The 21,249-nt window shown below is 33.3% G+C and overlaps 1 protein-coding gene across 1 annotated transcript in view; it reads right to left on the bottom strand.

The window, feature by feature from the left end:
- NDST4 (N-deacetylase and N-sulfotransferase 4) overlaps window positions 1-20,795 on the bottom strand; it is a 224,440-nt gene extending 203,645 nt beyond the window's left edge. Inside the window, exon 1 of the mRNA XM_075998102.1 lies at window positions 20,293-20,795. The gene's annotated coding sequence lies outside the window, so the exon portion shown is untranslated. The remainder of the gene's footprint in view (window positions 1-20,292) is intronic.
- Window positions 20,796-21,249: the final 454 nt, after the last annotated feature.

Genomic DNA, 21,249 nt, shown 5'->3' with positions numbered 1-21,249 from the left:
AGGTTGTGCTTACAATGAAATACTCAAATTAATCATTCTGAGTAAAATGTACAAATATACAATAGACTTTATCTCTATTCATGCTTTGAGTTCTTCTCCAAAGTTGCTTTCCCTAAATTAGTCATTAAAATTTGTTTCAAGAAAAGTATTTTTAGAGACTAAGTAATCTTTCTCAATAACTATCACAGAATTTGTCATAAATGAGGACTGAGTGACACCATGATAAAGATGCAAACTATAATTGGAATGCAAACATCAAGGTGATTAAAAAATGCAATAAGAAAAATTGTTCTTAATTAGATTTAGTCTCATCATTCTACTCCAGTTGTGGTTAAGGCTACATGCACGAACACACAGATATCATAAAGTGTATTTGAAAAGTGGCCACAGACCAAATACTATACAACTATCACTGCTGATATTGAGATCTGGGCTGTACTTCAAGTGACACCACCCCTGGAATATGGACGTAGGTAAAGACACCCCAACCTAAATGGAATTTTCTTTGGACCCACTTCTTCACTTCAGTAGCTTCCGATTCAAAGTCTGGTAGGAGCATATGGCATTGGACACTCTCAGTCGGCATGTCTGTGACTTGACTGAGGAAAGAATGACTTCACATCTGAATTGAGGTGGAAATTCATACGATCATGAATTTCTCAAAAATAAGAAGAGTGTTCAAGTTTCTGGATATAAGTGAAGATAAAATAAACCGGTAAAACGGGAGTTAATATAAATGAACTTGAGTACAGAAAATGGTAATAATAAAGCCTTGAGACATTGAAAATAAAACAAAGCCTAATTGCAATAAATAAGAACAATAGCATAAATGTAATAAGAGAATAAATGGAGTAAAAGTGTTCTAAAAATCCTATATTTTCTGGGAAGAAGGTCAAGATATTAATACATTTCAAGTATTGGTAAGTAAGTATGCACGGTGTGATTTCTAGTGAAACCAGTAAGAGAAGTAAGGAAAGAGGCCTGGACCAGATCCTTCCCTCGTGCCTGTTGGCACTTTGATCTTGGACTTTTAGCCTCCAGAGGCGTGAGACAATACATTTCTATTGTTTAAGCCGCTCTGTTTTTGGTGCTGTGTTATGGTAGCCTTAGGAAGCTAATACAGTAGCTGTGGATTGCCAGATTAGTTGAATTTCAGAAAATGAATGTTCCCAATATTATGGCAGAGACAGCTGTCTACCTGGAATTCCTTCCCCCCTTTGCATACCCCCAGCTCTTCCAACTCTTAGGGCATGATCCTTGCTATAGACTTTGGGCCCCTCGGGATGTAACTCCTCACACAGGGACGTCCGTGACTTCTCCCATTGTGTCCCTTATCCCCAGCGATATGAGTCATCAAAAGACAGTCAGGACCCCATGGACTTCGCTTACCCACCTGCACAGTGCACTTGTGAACCCATTTCCTGCCCCTCCATTTATTGAACCATTTCACTGTGCTTACCAGAATACATGGTCAGTCATCAGAACAATTCTTTCCCTAAACAGTGAAACTCTTCTCCAAAAGTTTTCTGCACCTTCCTGACCCTAACTAAACCCTTGTTCCCTGCCCCCAGGACCTCAGAGCTCTCTGACACTGTATTTTCTCTCCTAGTTCTCTACCATTGAGCCAGGAGGTTGGTCAGATGTCCTTCTTATTTCTTACTGTCACTTCTAGCCTATTCTCCTTTCTAACTCCCTAAAATCCTATAACTTTTCATCTTATCAGACAGACCATACCACCCACCTATTCTCCTTCCAGCAGTCATCAACTCAGGCCTGGGTTGAAGCCCTTCAGTTCTAAAAATCTTATCTTTTGGAAACCATTCATTGTTCTCACAAACCACTCATGCAATAATTGTTGATAATAAAAATAACCATATAGATGATCCTTCCCACACTATACCCAAGGTTTTAAGTTCTCTCTTTAATGCTCCTGTGTTTCTTCTTATCACCACCACCAGGTTCCATGATCACATGCTAGGTCTTTCCATTATAACTAATCACTGTATAACTGTAAGTGATTCGTAATATTGGTTTCATACATTTTGCTATCCAAACACTATCTCCTATCACTTTAGCTCACTCTACTTATCACCCCAATTTCAACAATATTTCAAGTTCCTAGAATCTTTAAACCATTCATCTTTTCATTTTGCAGTCTCTCTCTCTCATGATGCCACAACACTCCTTCCTCAGCATAAATCATATAATCATTCATTATATATGATATACTCTCGAATCTTTTTACTCTCTTTCATTTCATGCTGTACAGTTGTCTAAACAACAATACTGAATAAATTCCCCATTCCGCCAAATCTATGCTTGCAACTCTGAGGATGGGTGACACATCGCCAATCTGACTTAAATTCTTGATCGATAACCTCAAACGGGCCTTTAATTCTTGCCAGTCATCTTTTTATATTTTTTAGTCCATTAACATTATCTTCTTCTAGATGAATGTTTCACATCTTTCGCTCTATCTTCAAACTTTTAACTTTCTTTTCATGCCTCTCATCTGATGATCTTGTTTTCTGTTTTACAGGGAGCATAGTGGCAAGAAGAAACCACTACCATTCTTACTCACTTGTATGTGTGTATGTTCTCTTTGGGGTAAGTTATCTACTCTAGCTAAGGACAACTCTCTACTTGTGCACTAATTTTTAATGCATTATCACCTACTCATTGGAGATATTGCTTCAATAATACTTTTCTCTGTCCCATGTAGCCATAAAGTTTTCATTTTCTACTAAAATATTTATACCAGCATGCAAACATTCTATTAGCTCGATCATAATTCACTTACCCTATAATCTATCATTCTACTTCTTTCCCCTTTACAGCAAAACTGTTGGTAACGCTGTGTCTAATTTTCTCTGGAGCCTGCTCTAATCAGGCTTACCCTCACCACTTCATTTTTCTTACAAATGTCACCAATGACCTTCATGTTGTAAAATCCAATTATCAATTCTTGCTCTTTATCTTACTTTATCTATAAGCAGTATTTCATACCACTGATCATCCGTTCATCCACACAAAAACTGTCTTTCCTCAGCTTCTAGGAAATTATACGTTTATGGCTTTTTATGTCTTTCTAGTTGCATTTTCTGATCTCTACTCTACCTTCCCTTCTTTGGAGATCTCATACAGTGTCATGGTTTGAAATACTATCGATAATTATAGTGTTAAATGTGATTGATAATAAGACTCCAAAATTGACATCCACAGCTAGATCTTTTACCAGCTTCTATTTGTATATTCAACCAGTTTGGAAATCTAATGAGCATTTCAAATTTAAATGAGATCAAATCTGATTGCCTGATATTTTCTTTAACACTAAATTGATTCCTCTGACTGTCTTCTTATATAAGTAAATAGTGCTATGTTATTAGAAACACACACACATACACAACCCATACTCACCGGTTACTGCTGGTTATTGACACCTCTCTTTTTTTTCCCCACCAGACCCACCAAATATCTAATCCATTGGCTCTACCTGAAAAACATATCTAGAATCTGAACATATATTAACACCCTCAGGGCTACCATCCTAGTCAAAATTAGAATCATTTCTCCACTGAATTATTAAAATATCTTCCCAATTGATCTTTGCTTCAGCCACTGCTCCACATAAGTTGTTTTTCAATATATTGCCAAAGGTATCTTTTACAATGTATATCAGGTTATGTCTTTCCTCTGATCAACTCCTCACCAAAAAAAAAATAGATAAATAAATAAAAATGACCCTCACACACAGGTTACACAGAGTAACAGCCAAATTCATAGACTGGTCTACACAGATCTACCTAATATCCAACACTTCTCTTTCACTGAATTCTCCACAACCCCCTACTGGACTTCTAAACAGTCTCTGAACATGCTGTGTTCTTAACACACAAAATTCTGGGCTTCTGCACTTGCTGCTGCTTCTGCCTAGATTAATTGCCCCCAAGTATAAACATGTCATAGTTTTCATTTCTTTTAGTCTTTTACATCAATGTAATATCCTCAATACAGCTGCTTCTAGCCTCCCAGTGAAATGTTACAATTTCTCTCCCAACACTTCCTACTTCCTTCTTGTTTTTTCATTTATTTATATAGTAGTAGGAAATTGAATTGAAAAGGTAGATAGGTACTAGAAGATAAAAAGGTCTGATTTAAAATTCTAGGGAGTTTAAATTGCCTTAAAAGTTGGATGGCTATTGAAATAGTTTAATTGAAGACTGACATGATAAATGTTGTCGTTAGAAAGTCATCCGTAAAGGGGCTGAGAGGATAGATTGAAGCCATGAGGTAGGAGATCAGTTAAGAACTAGTTACAATGGTCCCTCTGGACTTAAGAAAATGACTTAAGAAAACAGAAATAAGAATTAAAAAGGGCAAGCAAAATTTATATGGAAAGCAAAAGACCTATGATAGCCGATTCAATATTGAAGGAGAAGAACAAAGTTGGGGGACTGAGATTAACAAATTTCAAGACTTAGGACAAAGCTATAGTCATCAAGACATTGTGGTATCAGTGAAAGAACAGACAACCAATCAACAGAACACAATAGTAAATTAAAAAATAAGCTTGCATGAAGCACTGAATTATTTTTCTAGATCCATAATTCTACACTTCATTTGGAATCAGAAAGAGCCTGAATAGACAAATCAATCTTAAGCAAAACAAACAAACAAACAAACAAAATAAACAAATCTGGAAGCATCACATTACCAGACTTCAAATTATACCACAAACCTATCATCACCAAAACAGCATGGTATGGGCATAAAAATAGACACACAGACCAATAGAACAGAACAGAGAGCACAGAAATAAAACCATTTACCTATTAATACAACCAATTGATCTTCAACAAAGTAGATGACAAAATACACTGGGGAAAATATGCCCTATTCAATAAATGGTGCTGGGAAAAATGGATAGCCATATGAAGAAGAATGAAACAGGACCCCTATCTCTTACAACTTAAAAAATTAATACAGGATGGATAAAATACTTAAATGTAAGGCATAAAACCATAAGAATTCTCAAAGAAAATGTAGGAAAACTCTTCTAGATAACAGCCCAGGGGAAGAATACAACTAAGACCCCAGAGATAATTCTAGCAACAACAACAATAAATAAATGGGACTTGATTAAATTAAAAAGCTTCTACACAGCAAAGAAATGATCAATAGAGCATATAGACAACCTGCAAAATGGGAGAAAATATTTTCATCTATACTTCTAATAAAGGGCTAATATCAATAATCTGTAACGAATTCAAACAAATCAGCAAGAGGAAAACAAACAACCTCATTAAAAAGTGGGCAGAAACATGAACAGAAACTTTTCAAAAGAAGATATACAAATGACCAACAAATACATGAAAAAATGCTCAATTTCACTAATTATCAGAGAAACTAAAATTAAATCAAAATGAGATATCACCTCACCCCAATGAGAATGGCTATTATGAAAAAGTCCAACAACAATAGATGTTGGCACAGATGCAGAGAGAAAGAAACACTTATACACTGTTGGAAGGACTACAAAATAGTACAACCTCTATGAAAAATACTATGGAGATTTCTCAAAGAAGTAAAAGTAGATCTACCATTAGATCCAGCAATCCTGCTTCTGGGTATCTACCCAAAGGAAAAGAAGTCATTTTATCAAAAAGACACCTGGACGTGAATGTTTATTGCAGCACAGTTTACAGTTGCAAAGGTGTGAAATCAACCTAAGTGTCCATCAATTCATGAGCAGATTAACAAAATGTGGTACCATAGAGTACTACTCAGCCATAAAAAGAAATGAATTAATGTGTTTTGCATTAATTTGGATGGAAGTGGAGACAATTATCCTAAGTGAAGTATCTAAGGAATGGAAAAACAACACCACATGTACTTTCTAAAAATTTAGAACTAATTTATGGGCACATAGGGGCACAGAGAGAAGTAAAAGCCATTGGAAATCAAGAAGGAGAAGGAGGAGGGGAGGGGTAAAAACCTACCTAACAGGTACAATGAACACTATTCAGGTGATTGGCACACTTATAGCCCTGACTTAAGCATTATAAAAGCTAGCAATGTAACAAAAACATTTGTATCCCCTTAATATTTTGAAATCTAAAAAATAAAAAAAGAAACCCACAAAATTACAAAAATGTAATCAACTGATCTTTGAGAAAAGAACAAAAGCAATTCAATGGAGAAAGGATAGTCTTTTCAACAAATAGTGCTAGAACTGAACATTCACATGCAAAAAAGTGAATCTACCTACAGATCTTACTATATTTTCAAAATTGACTCAAATAGATCATAGACTATTTGTAAATTTCATGTACACTTATTTAAATATCATTGTACAATGTAAAACTATAAGACTCTTTGAAGATAACATAGGAGACAATGTAGATGACTTTGGGTGTGCTGATGATATTTTGAACACAATACCAATGGAATAATCCACAAATTAAATAATTGATAAATTGGATATCATTAAAATGAGAGAATTTCACTGTGTGAAAGGAACTGTTAAGAGAAAGATGACAAGCTACAAACTGGGAGAAAATATTTGCAATAGGCATATCAGATAAATAACTATTATCCAAAATATACAAAGAACACTTAAAATTAAATAGTAAGTAAACAAATAATACAGTTTAAAATTGACAAAAAAACGCCTAAACAGATACCTCACGAATGAAGATATAAAGATGCCTAATAAGCATATGGAAGATGCTTCACTTTGTATGTGACTATGAGGAATTACAAATTAAAATAGCAATGGAATACATGGCACACCTATTAGAAGAGCAAAAATCCTAAACACTGACAACACCAAATGTTGAAAAGGACATAGAGCAACAGAAAGTCTTATTCACTGCTGGTGGGAATGCAAAACAATGCAGCTACTTTGGAAGACAGCGTTACAGTTTCTTACAAAGCTCAACACAGTCTTATTATATTATCCAGCAATTATACTTGTTATTTACCCAAAGAGTTAAAAACTTACACCCACACAAAAACTTATAGACAGATGTTTTATATTAGCTTTATTCCTGGTTATATTCCTGGTTAACAATAAAATATTATTCAGTACTAAAAAGAAGTGATCTATCAAGCCATAAAAATGTGTGGAGGAACACAAAATGCATATTACTAAGTGAAAGAAGCTAAACATAAAAGGTTATATACTATATCATTCAAATTATATGAAATTATGAAAAAAATAAAACTATGGAGATAGTGAAAAAAATCAGTGGTCATCAGGGATTTTCGGGAAGGGTGGGATGAATAGGTGAAATATAGGGGGGGTTAGGGAAATGAAACAATTTCATATGATACTATAATGACAGACACAGGTCAGCATTTGGCAAAACCCATAAAATATGCAACACTGAGTCTGAATCCTAATGTAAACTAAGAGTTTGGGTGATAATGATGTGTCAATGTTGGTTCATTGATTGTAAGGGATGTTGGTGGTGGGGTAGGTTGTGCATGAGTAGGAGGGGATTTATGGGAATTCTTTGTACCCTCTGCTCAATTTTGCTAGGAATCTAGAACCACTCTAAAAAGTAAAGCATTAAAACAAGAGCAGGCTGTTTCAGGATATTTATGTATAACTTTCTAGCTCTTATAAATCTGTAGCTCTATACAGTTAGCACAGTAGGATACATTTAAGAAGCCCTGTTTAAGAGCCACAATAATTTATTTGAAACGAATTGTGTTCTTCACTAATATTTCCTAAACAACATTAAGTAGTTCTAATTCATAAAACAAAATGACACTTCTAAAATGTCGTTTTCTCTACTCTTCAATTCCCCTGCACTCCAAAGCTACTCTGGAAATCTCTGCCAAACGTTTCACTATTTTTTCTCTCCCTCTCATCTCACTTCCTTTCTACAAGACCCTATGGTATTGAACAATTAACCTCATATTCAGAAAGCAAGATAACCCTTCTTTTTAGGGCTAAATAGAAAGGGTAAATGCTTTACACTATTTCTTAGATAGACAAGGCTGTGAATACTCTCATGTGAATTATTTTTGTCCTGTCACTAAAGAAATAGATGTGTCATGACTTAGTGATTGATTGAATGTAGAGAGGAAAAAAATGAATCATCCAAAGACTACAGACTTTCACACAGTCATTCATTCAGTATTGATTGAATGCTTTACTAAGTACCAGATGCACTATCCACCTGACAAACACTATCTCTGCTCTTCAAAACCAATGAAGGTCTATTCTGTAACACATTCAAATGAAAAGTCAATTACAGTAAGTCATGATGAGTTTAATAATATGGAAGATACAAAGTTACATAGAAGCAGAGAAGATGTGGGAAGAGAAAATGAGTAGACTGTAATATATTATTTTTTAAACATCCATGAGATATTCAAAAGGAAATGTCCACTAGGAAGTTGAACATATAGGAAAGGAATTAAGGCCTGTGCTGCCATTGTTAAAAGGTAAAAGGAGCCATGACATTGAGTGAAAGCGCTAAGAAACAGTGTGATAGTAAGATGATAGAGGTATACATTAAAAATTTAGAAAACAACACAGCATAAACTGTGGCTAGTGGAAGAACGCCATGGAATCTGCAAGTAAGGAATATCAACATTTCTGATCAAGTATTGAATGCTATTTGTGAGTCAAGAAACACAATCGAAAATTGACATTGAATTTATCAATCATGAGAATACTAGGAGCCTTGGCAAAAATAAGCCTAGTGGTTTAGTTAAGTCAAGTAAAAAATTAAAGTGAATTGAGGAGGAGGTGGTGGTGAACAAACTGAGAATAGTTGCAAACAAAAAGGAAAAGGAAGTTTTTGAAAAAAACCATTTTCAATGGAGTTAAGTGATATCTTATTGTGGTTTGGATTTGCATTTCCCTGATGATTAGAGATGTTGATCATTTTTTCATGTCTTTTTTTGTCCATTAATCTATTTTCTTTTGAAAAGTTTCTGTTCATGTCTTTTGCCCACTTTTTAATAGGGCTGTTCATTTTTTTCTTGTTGAAGTTCTTTGTAGATTCTGGTTATTAGCCCTTTATCAAATGAATAGCATGCAAATATTTTCACCCATTCTGTAGGAACTGAAAGAGTTAATAGCAATACAACACTAACACTTGCTGTCATGAGGAATATACACCTATTAGGCACTTGAGAACTCTAAGGATCAGTGCTATGAAATTTCAAAAAGATTCCAATAGACTGAAGTCATCAGGAGACAATTTAGGGATATAGATTGTTTTAATCATTGAAGAATGAGAGGATTTGGATTTTGAGGAAGAAAGAGGAAAGAGAGATTTGACACAGAAGACAGAAGAAGGATCCAGGACCAGGTAGGGGAATAACATGACCAACTTTGTCCTTAGAATTACAATGGAGTATTCAATTTCTGTGCTTTTCTCTATACACTTGAGTAAATCAATGTATAGCCAGCAGCAATAAAATGATTGCCATCAACTGATAATTGCTTTGGTTTAGCTCAATAATCATTCTTCAAAACCATTATTATATTTAGTATTGATTTTCATCCTTGTTAATTGGCTCAGTAGACAATCATGGAAGCATTTATCCACGAAACATAAAATGCTCACTTTGCCCTGGTATTCTTATAGGCAAGAAAACTATAAGATATACAGATGAATCAATGAAGCCAGAATGTAGAAATTCACTTCTTGCCTTATGAATGAATAAAAGAGGGAGAAAAAAATTTGCCTAATATTTAACATTGAAGTTTAATTGTAAAAAATTGTTAAGGAATTTATTAAAATATCAATTATAATACTAATAAAAATTTATATTAATTTACTTTTTGTTATGTGAATTTAATGTTACTAACAGCATTATAATTATATTCACAAATTACATTAATATCTGCAGTCTCTTAGAAGCTACATTTTTAATATTTTAATCATTCTTTTTCTGAATTTAGGTAAGCTTTCAGTTTATCAGTATAAATGGAATATGTCTGCATCAGAAGTAACAAAAGATTACTATCTCCTCAAATTAATTTCAACAATCACTTCTCTACCACTGACTTTCTTACCTAGAGACATTTAAAGTAAATATATAATGTTCCTGTTTGGGGGCAGTATAACTGGAGTCTATTTACTTGGTAGAAAGTTTTAGCAAGATTTTTTTTTTTATTATATTATCTCACTATCAGGAAATTATCTGTGTGAAATTCTATACTACTGACTTTGATCTGCTGATAATGAAAACTGAACTCTTTCCAAATGGACACTTTTTATCCTGTGTACAAATAGCTATAAATTCCAATTACCAAAATATTACTCAAAGAACTCAAGGAATGAATAAAGAATTTCAAGTCCAGATAAATGTAGGTACAAGTCCAATGTTACACAGCTAATATGAACTCTCTTCCTCTATTGCTACTGTTCTGTATTGGTACCTTAAATATCAAGAAGTAGAATTTTCATTGCCATGTACAAGACTAATAAAGAACTTTATGAAATAGAAAATACTGAAATTGTCTTTTGATTATTTCTTTCCTAACTATAAATTTTATATCTCTTATAGTTCCTATTTCCACCTTTCACTTATTTCTTTTACTTCAGAGTATTCTGAATTTTATACAATATACAAAATAATTACTTTTAATCAGTAAGAGAAATGCTTCATTCAATTTCATTGGTATGCCTGTTATTTTTAATCTGATTGCCTCATATTTTATGTTATTTTAGCTTTTAGATACTACCAAATAAACACCAGCTTGGTATCAACCAGAAATAACATGGATGGTAACATGTAAATATAGTCTACATAGAATTTAACTATCCCATACAAAACTAAATCAGGTTAAATAAACAATTGTCAAAGTTTTGGAAACCATGACAAAAACTCATGATAAGAGATTTAGAGTGATTTCAAGCATTCTGCTACTAGTCAGAGGCAACACATTTCTTGAGATGTTCCTATTTTAATACTTGATGACTGGAATCTAGAATTATTACAAAAGTTACTTATGAATGCTTTAAAAGGATACCAGGTCCTGTGCCAAAATAATTCACTTAGCAATCCTATTTGGTAGAAAATACTGGGAGATTATGAAATGTAAAATATTGTGTTGATTTTCAATATACATTTGGGAACAAAGAAAACAAGGAGTAAAAGTGGTCTTGTTTTTTATATGGAAACCATGAGATCAATTTAAAATATACCAATACATTTGTGACAAAACACAGAATACAATTGGTATCTTTTTATTCTCAGTCTAGGTCAACATTAGCAATTAGTAATTTTAAAAATTTCATTGTATCTTCAAGCCAAAAGGCTTCTATGGAAGAAATTACTGCCTTGACAACAGACGGTGGCTAGAAGGTTTCTTAACGTTTTCATTGTATAACTACAGGGAATGTGGATAAGACTTTGGAATGGAGACTTTGCTCACCTAACTCCCTGCTCTGCCAGTTGGTTAGATAACCAACTAGGAAAAATTTGTATTTGTTTTAATTCTATCTAGTTTCAGTTTCTGAACTTTGCCTTCTTGTCTTCTAATTCCATGTTTCTCTCTACTCCAATATACCAGAAAAGCAAAATAAACTATTTGGCACTTTTTTCTAACAGTTTTTTCCTCTGGTCAATGGTCCGTTCACTTGTTTGAATGTTAGTTAATTTTGATGACTATGATGAGTTAGATTAAAACGTTGATCAATGATATGTGATCCTTTACATTAGATTTAATGTTATTAATATTCAACTATATAATCAAAATGTAGTAGAAACTATGCGAAAAGATGGTTTAGGTGATTATTTCCAAATGAGGATTGGGATACTCATCATTCAGGGCTTACTTTAAATCAGTGCAAAATGTTACATTGTAGGCCAAAGTCAGAGTACCAATATATATAATTAAAACTTAATTCCATTAATTTAAAATCTCTCAAGTTTTCAACTTTGCACTAGAAACTCCGTATTTATTGTCACAGCTTTCTCAGCAGTTCTGTGGATTATCATTACCTCATTCACAGATCATGAATCTGAGAAGGGTTGGTTAGCTTTAACATTTTATCACGAATAATGGCTAAAATAGATTCAGAATTTAGATTTAGTGAAATTCAACATTACCATCTGCCTTCTACTATATCACGATACCATGTCGTCTTTAAACCAATTCGCATTTCTTTACACGACTGTGATTCTTCTCTCACAGGGCTTATGCTTCACAATTAAACCAATCAATCTCTACATTCCTTAACATTTACAAGTTCATGGAAGCCAGAAATATTTTATCATTTATGACTCAAATCATTACATATTTTCTTTCTTGGACTGGCTCAAAAGAATAATGAAATGATATGTTTAAATGAAAAAGATAGACTTTTACTCAAGAAATTTATCATTTCATATTTCCTTAAGAGATTATGCACCTTGTAAATCTTTTTATGAAAATTTGCTTTTTTACTGTAGGGCACATACTGAGTAATACAGTCACACTATGTAATTTTACCCTATTGCTATTTATATGAATTATGTTGACCAGTCTTCTAACCAACTGCTAGAGCTGGTTTTCAGGTGGGCAGAGTATTTACATTAAAGCCTTTACCCATAATTCTTATAATGACACAATGAAAAACATCAAGAAACCTTGGTAGTAACCATTCTTCTCTTTCTAAAGGCAGAAAATCTCAAGGAGAAGACAGAAGTCTTCTCCACAGGTACCATTCCACCCTGTGTTGGTTGCTTTAATTGAGTGGAAACTTACTGATAGAAAGTATTTTTTCCCTGACCTGCCATAGAAACAACTTCCCAGGATCTTTTGTATTTTAGTCTGTTGGTGTCACATAACATAAAACAAACTCCTTTTTTAAATTAAAAAAAAAAAGAAATCTTCAATATATAAAGATAACTATACTGCTTCTCTGTAGTCTTTTTCCTTTAAATATCACTGTTGTTTTCAACTGTTACTCATATGGTATGGTTCCCAGATGTCTCTTTACATTTTATGTTAATCAAACCCTGGCTGTCTGCTGATTATTGGTTAAGCACTCTCTAAGCATTTCTGCCATCAAAAGTTTTTGGTTAAATGAGGAGTACTGACACACATACAGCAATTTCATTATGAGATGATAAGTACCATGAAAGAGCTGTGTGCAGGTAAAGCAGCCACACCTGGTCCGCTCTAGGGACAGAAGAAGGTCAGAAAAGACTACTCCTTAATATGAGGCATCAGGAACATGAGACTGATGATCAGGGCAAATAACGAGAGACCTGTGCTAAATGAGGTCATAGAGAATGTTTCCTGAAATTGACACTATGGTTCTATTAATGCACTCTAAGTTTGTATTACCATTGTATTTGTCTTACCAGACTTTTGTTTCTTGAATTTGAAGTACTTTTGTAATTGGTGAAATTATATCTATAGTCATTTCTTGTTATACAGGAAGCACTGGTTCCAGGGCCCTCTTGGATACCCAAACCCACAGAAGCTCAAAACTCTTATACAAAAAAGCACACATTTGCATATAACCTGCTCACATCCTCCTGTATGCTTGAAATCAGCTTTATATTACCTATACCTAATATAATGTAAACACCATATAAATAGTTGTTATATGTAAATAGTTGTTATATGTATATAGTTGTTATACTGTAATATTTATGGAATAATGACAAGAAAGGAAATGTGCATGTTTAGTACAGACACAAACACTAATTTTTTAAAAATTATTTTCCATCCACAGTTGGTTGAATCAATGAGTGGAACTCATGGATACTGACAATTACATTGATCCTTCTGAATTTCATTATGTTAGGTCCATTCTTCCAGAAAATATAGTAATCTTTTGGAATATTGGTTCTTACCCCCACCCATATGTGGCAATGAGATGGGGGACCAGCTCATCTGGGGCTTAAGTTTCAATATTAGCATTGAATTTCATGCTGTAAGAAGAACATATCTCTCATCTTTGACAAAGCAGACAACAACCTACATTGGGGGAAAGAATCCCTATTCAATAAATGGTGCTGGGAGAATTGGATAGCCACATGTAGAAGATTGAAACAGGAGCCATATCTCTCACCACTAGCTAAAATTAATTAAAGATGGATAATAGACTTCAACCTAAGACATGAAATCATAAGAATTCTAGAAGAACATGTTGGAAAAACTTTTCTAGATATTGGCCTAGGCAAAGAATTTATGAAGAAGGCCCCCAATGGCAACCACAACAACAAGAATAAATAAATGAGAATTTATTAAATTAAAAAGCTTCTGCACAGCCAAGGAAACAATCAACAGAGTGAATAGACAACCTACAGAATGGGAGAAAATATTTACATGCTATATATCCGATAAAGGGTGAATAGCCAGAATCTGCAAAGAACTCAAGAAAATCAGCACAAAAAAAATCAAACAATAGAATTAAAACGTGAGCAAAAGAGACAGAGAGAAGCTTTTCAAAAGAAGATAGATAAATGGCCAAGAAACATATGAAAAGAATGCTCAATATCACCAGCCCTAGACCTCCCAGTTACACCCTTTAATGTATCATCTGAACTTAATGCATCTAGAGAGCACTCACAGACACTATCCTTGGATCTTTAGTTTACTGTCTGTTTTCTCCCACCAGAAGCCTCATGAGAGCTATTTTGTTCTCCCAGGTACCTTGAGTGGTATCTGGCACATGTTAAATATAATAGAAAATAATATTTATTATCATTAGTATTATGAACAGTATTGAACAAAACTTTAAAAATATTATTTCTCTATTTAAAGTGAAAAATATGTCCAGACAGATGAATAGGTCAATAATTTCAGTATTAAATTGAGTTCAACCTCAATTGATCAATTTTAACATTATTTCGTGGTGATTAAGAACTATTCCAAGGAAAGTGGCTTCACAAACTGAGATATCAGAAACCATAATACTTTAAATAAATTAATAACTATAATTTGTAAACAAATACATGTGTTTTATTTTACTTATTATAATATGTGAAATCTTAATTGGATTGACATCACAATTAGTGAAAGATTGGTTGAGAAATAAAATTTAAATTCTGATTCTAATCATTAACTTGCACTTTAGAGTAATGATTAGAATTAGGACTTTTCTGTGCATTCATAGGAGCATATGTATATCTGCATCTGTTTCCTTTCCTTGTATTAATCTTTAGTGATGCTATATTTATTTCTGAGGTTTAAATGATTTTTATGTAGGCTTAAAAGACTACTCAGTACATCAAGAAGAAGAACTCTTTTCAGATATCTGATGAAATATGACGAATTCTCTGGGTCAGAAGACTACAATTGAATTTCTGATCCAGGAATGGAATCAAGCCAAAGTATCTACATGGACAAAATAGCTTTTCCTTCTTTTATTTTTTTTTTCTTCCACTAGCATGGCAGTCAGCCTTTGGGATGAATACGAATGCTATTATGTTTAAAGTACTAAATATGAAAATAATTTATGGTGGTTTAAAATACTAACATAAGGATTGTTTATATTTGTGTATTTTTTATTCTTCCCACTAAGCTGCAATTGCTAAAGGGAAAAGATCCTATTGAGGAAGAACAGGGAGTGTATGGAAAGGGAGCAAAGGACTCTACTCAAAGAAGTTAGTAAATTAAACAGAAATTCACAGGTGAAAGAATAGCCCACTTTTTAAGGTTGACATCGCTACTTCTCTGGCATAAATTTCCCACCCTATCTTACTTTTCTTTTACTGCTTAGTATAGTTCAACCCACTTTAACCACTTTTTCTTTGTATTTTCCCTATTTACTCTGTGTTCAAACCTGGCCATTAGATTCATAATTGCCGCCATACTAAACTTGTGAGACTCGCTCTCCAGCTATGCAGGGGAGTATTTCAGCTCAAGTAGCAAAAATAAATAGAGAAGGGAAGGGATGAAAGGCGGAAGGAAGGAAGAGAGAGAGGGAAGGAGGGAGGGAGGAAGGAAGGAAAGAAGGAAGGAAGGAAGGATAGACAGAAGGAAAAAAAGGGAGAAAAGAAGAAATGAGGGAGAGAGAAAAGAATGGAAAAGAGAGGCATAGGAAAGGGAAGAAATAGAAAGAGAAGTGAAAGAGGAAAATGAGTGAAAGAAAGAAGAAAGAAAGGAGCAAGTGAAGAGAGATTAAGAAAGCATTTCTAAATTTACTTTTTGCTTGAACATACCGAACTTGGCCAAGCTGACTTCAACTTCCATGTGGTTATGGTTGAAGATGCATTCCATTAAAGACTTTTAATAAGGAGGCTAAATATTTTAAACAAATCTCAACATAAGTTCATTTTATTGTGGAATGTCCAAAATAGGGAAATTCTTCTAAATTGGGAGCAAATGTGTACATGAACCGGGTATGCACGTGTTTTTATCTTGCTAAAAGCTTCCTTGAATTTTTCAAATATTTAAAATAATAATTTCTAAAAGGAGCAAAAATTCAGTTTAGTAGAGAAATCCCAATTTTACAACATAATAGAGTTATTACCTTTGTCTTCTCAAATACCCTAAGGACAATACCAAATTATATTTTTGAGCATCCAAACATGGCTTCAACTCTTCATATGTTTTCTCAGCTACTTCCTTAATTTCCACTAATTAATCAGAATTATTCACTTAGTGTCATATTATTAATGAAGTATCATAAGTATTTATCCTAAAAGAATATATCTAAGGTAATCTATATATGTAAATTATCTCAAATATTAACTTGGAAGCCCTTATTTAGTTTGTCACATGTAGGTTACTTTATTATAACCTATTTCATGGTCTGAATTATCTGAATACTCATGAATATAAACAAATAATAACAAGGCAAAGTAAATAAACATGTCACATTATATGGGCCAACTATTCACCTGCAGGAATGAAGAGTAAGTTACCATTCACATTTCAAAATTCTCTTTGTCTTGAAATGTCAAAAGCCATTAATGATTTTGGAATTCATTTCCAGACTATTTTGAGTTTTGAGGAAATCTGTTCTCAATTCAGTATTATTTCTAAAAGAAATTTTAGATCTGTCAATTCTAGAATGTAATAGTATTCCTTAGAAAACTGAGATAAAGACAGCTTGGGACTAGGACTGTCTCTAATAGAAATGACTGTATGTATGTATACAAGTTGTGCATTGCAAATGACACCTCTAACTTCTTAAGTTTGCTGAAAAGGACTTAAAAAGAGTGAATTTTAACACTCTGTATAGTAGCATAGCTGAAAGTTTCCTGAAGTGCTAACGAAAAGGTTGGCTAAATGTTTTATCTTGATGGTTGAAGGCAATAGCATTGTGTCTGACACTTGACTCATTTTTCTCACTTCAGAAACTTAAAATAAATCAACAGACATCAAGTTTCTCTTTCTTCTAGTTATTTGGACTACATGACGAATGGGAGTTTGCCTTCTTTTTTGTTGTTTAGCTTTATAAAAATATATACTACCACAGTATTTAGAATGTATACTTTTACTGCAAATTTTACTAGGCCAGTTACTTTAATAAAACCTTCACATTTCTTTGTTTTGGGCATGTATCCACATGTGGCATTTCTTACCTTTCTGTCCCTACCAAGATGATGGTTAGAAGGTACATATCATCTTTATTTATTTTTCTTCTCCTGAGTATATAATGTATGTTATAGTAGTTTCTGCTAGGCTTATTTACATTTTTTCATTAATGCAATATTTAATAAAAAAAAAAAACCTTTGTTACTTTAACATTTTGCTCTACTTAGAAAATATATTTGTCTTTAAATATCCCACGGTTTTTGCTGGAGAAAAGAGTAACTCTTCAGGTTAAACATAATGCATTATCAATGAATTTCAGCCCAGAAAGAATTAGCCTTCTGGGTGCCAAGCATCACAGTCTTGGCCTCTATCCAGGGCTGATATTCTAGTTTTATTTTATGTTTCCCCAGCTGCTTTCTAAATCTGGGGAGGCAGCACCAGCCAGAATTTTCTAGTTTGAACACAGTATGCTAAACGCTTCTGTTCTCCCTTAGTAGTTGCTACTAAATGATGCACAGAAAGTTTGATCTTTGAATTTTATTTTCAAAGCCCCTTTTCCACTCAAACAGAAAGTGCAAGGGGTCGTATAAACATGAGATCTATCGAGGACAACTATTTATTTAGCATTTTTAAGAACTGATGTTAGTATAGAGATTGAATTAAGAAACTAAATTTATTTTAATTCCAATCACAGAATGTTTTTTTGAGAGAAGAAAGAATAGGTATAACAGGTTTAATACTCTAATAAAATATGTGAGATTGTTCTTTTCCTGAGGTGAACAGATACATAAACATGCATTTCTATTTTGATTATCACATATAGAAATTTCAAATTTTGATTTTTATATATAGTGATATATCAAATAGTCCCCATTTACATCTTTTTGGTATTTAGGGTAAAATGTTTAAAAGGAAACATGTCTTAGATAGTAACTCCATCTTGCAGAAAACAAAATGCAATTTATGTACATTTTGTAATTATTTATTAAAAGGAAAAAATATTATTAAAATCCTCACAAGATGTTACTTTTATTTAAGAATAATGCCTGAGTTTCTGAATTGCATCTATATTCTTCCTTTAAGGTTGATATTCATGTTAATAAGTCATACACATTATCAATTTTTCAAAAGGTTTTTTTATGCATCAATCTTTGTGGCAACCAATTGCCATTCAGATAGAATTAAAAAGGACAATTATGCTTAGTGTTCAATTGCCAAAAATCTTCCCAATTATCTTACTATGTCTATCAATGTAAATGATGTAAATATTGATCATAAGGTATACCTGCATAAAATTCCTTATTTCTAAAATGTCAACAATCATAGCAAGTTTAAATTTACATTTATATACTGAGATAAATGTAAATGGAAAGTATATTTTGCTTATTAATCATTTATTTTGTATGAATTCCAGTTGAAGACTTAGGCTGTTCTAGTCAGTGGATTTATACAGTCTAGGTATACTTGCTTCTTAAAAAAAATAACATAGCAACCAGTTGGCATCTGGATATAGCTAATTGGCATACTTTTAATAGAAGGGATTAAAATTATTTTTTGATATTAATAAACTTCTAAATCTTTGTGGAGAAAATTTATTGTCTCCTAGTTTTCGGGAAATGCAACCAATTACAGTAACTTTTATCTTTATCAATTTCCTAATGTGGCAAGAAACTCACAGGATTTTAATCATGAACTTGGTGAGAGTGGACAACTAAAATGACTTTAAGAGTTACAGAAGCACACCTATATCTTGGTATGTGATTTATTTAAAACATTTGTGGTCTTGAGGTAATGAAAAATATTCTGGTAAAAGGCATTGTGAATGCAAGCAATGGTGTGTTTAAAAGAGACATGATAAAGCATAAGCTGTTGAAACTTTTTCAGAGCTATATGGGAACTCACAGTATAACCCATCATAATAAACAAAACATATCATCACTTGAAAATGCTAAGATGATAACTCTGAGAAATATAGTATTTTGTCAGAACAAATTACGAGCAAAATATAGTTTGTTTCCCTTATATTTAGCTTCCTCTAACAGAGATACTGAAAAGAATGAGTAAGACCATATTTAAATACCATGTCTTGCATTCCAACTTATTCTCTGCACGAGGAATTTGGAGGTATTTATAGGTATAACATAAAGCTGTTTCTGTCTTCCTAGGAATATATATATATATATGTATATATATATATATATATATGTATATGTATATGGAATATGACATATATTGTTCTAAGAATTTATTTTTCTTTCCTAATAGGAGCTAGGAGGAGGACATCCATTTCTTTATAAGCAATTTATGACTGTATCATACAATTTCAAATGTCTGTGGCAGCTGTTTCTGTAAAGCAGACCATTAGAACAGAGCATGCCTATAAATCTCTGGTCCCAAGGAGAGGAGTTCCCATCTTCAGTAATTTGAATGCCATGTTTTCAGTAACACTTTTTGGGGAAATATTTATAACCCTACAGTTAGTTTTGGATATTGAATTTGCAACATCGGTGATTTTGGGAAGACTAAAATTGTCATCAAATAAGATGTTTTTTTATGCAAATATCCTGGCAACTGTTTAAAATATACCAAGTTGTATCTCTTTTTTAGGCAGGACTCTATTTTCCATTTATCTTGCAAATATAACTTCTACAAAGCATAATGACAGTTAAGAAAACAGGCTGAAAAGGGAGACTGAATTTGGTTTTAAAATATTATCTGCTTCTACATAAATCTTTCACAAATAAAACTTTATTGTATTCTACTTGTTTACATAGCTAAGCAACACAAATCCATTTATTGCACACGCCTCGGTTTCAGCAAATTAAGTAGTAACTTACCTAGAGAAGCATTTCAATGTTTTTTTCTTTTCCTAACTTGAATTTATCCCGAGTTAGAAAATGAGATATCCAGTATTCAGGTTCACTTGGCTCCAGGTTAATTAGAAGGAGCTTTCAGTTCATGCAATCTGCCTGAACAGTATTCCAAGAGCACTCTCTAGCTCCAGTCCTAGTATCTGAACTCTTCCAGCAGAGTCTTTTTTATTTATACACACATTGTCCTTTTTCAAAACAAGCAGCCAGCTGGGATGATTCAAACCTCTGTTCAGCACACCGTTAAAATGCAGCTTCCTTCTTGGACACGAGAATTACACCAGGGAGCAGACCGAGTACAGCAAAAAGGCAATGAGAACTATTTAATCACCGGAATACCAGCTGCTCCTGCTCTGCTGTTGCTACTGCTGCAGCTTCTCCTGTGTAGCTGTAGTCGGTCTTTCCCTCCTTCCCCTCTCTCATGTCTCCAGAACTAGAAAGGCAGCTTTGCTGGGTTATGATTGGCAGAAACAGCCAATTCTTTCAGCTAATCATCCTCAAGACTTTCAAGAACCTGAGGCTGTTGTGATGTCATCCAGTCAGTGGGATGTTACACATGAATACATTCCAACAGAAGCTAATTCAGCGATCCACTGCATTCCTCTCACACCACGGTGATTGATTAGATGCTCCTTGAGGATTTGCATAATCTTTCATTGTACAGTTGGACTATTTCGTATGAAATTTGAGAATAACATTCCACTTTGCAGCTATAAGACTGTACCACAGGATGCTGTTGGGTGAAATAAGAAAAATTCAAGACAGGGTTTTCTGCTGCAAATATGTGCCAGTCAAACATACAATTTACAAACTCAAAGAGAAAGCCAACGACGAGCAATAGGAAAGCTGGACAAGTATTAGTGAACTACATAATCCTCCAATTAATAATAGCATTTTAGACCATAATAAATATTAGAAGAAAAG

The sequence above is a fragment of the Microcebus murinus genome, chromosome 27, assembly GCF_040939455.1.
Source record: "Microcebus murinus isolate Inina chromosome 27, M.murinus_Inina_mat1.0, whole genome shotgun sequence".
Lineage (NCBI taxonomy): Eukaryota > Metazoa > Chordata > Mammalia > Primates > Cheirogaleidae > Microcebus > Microcebus murinus.
This window is presented reverse-complemented; position numbering and strand designations above follow the sequence as displayed.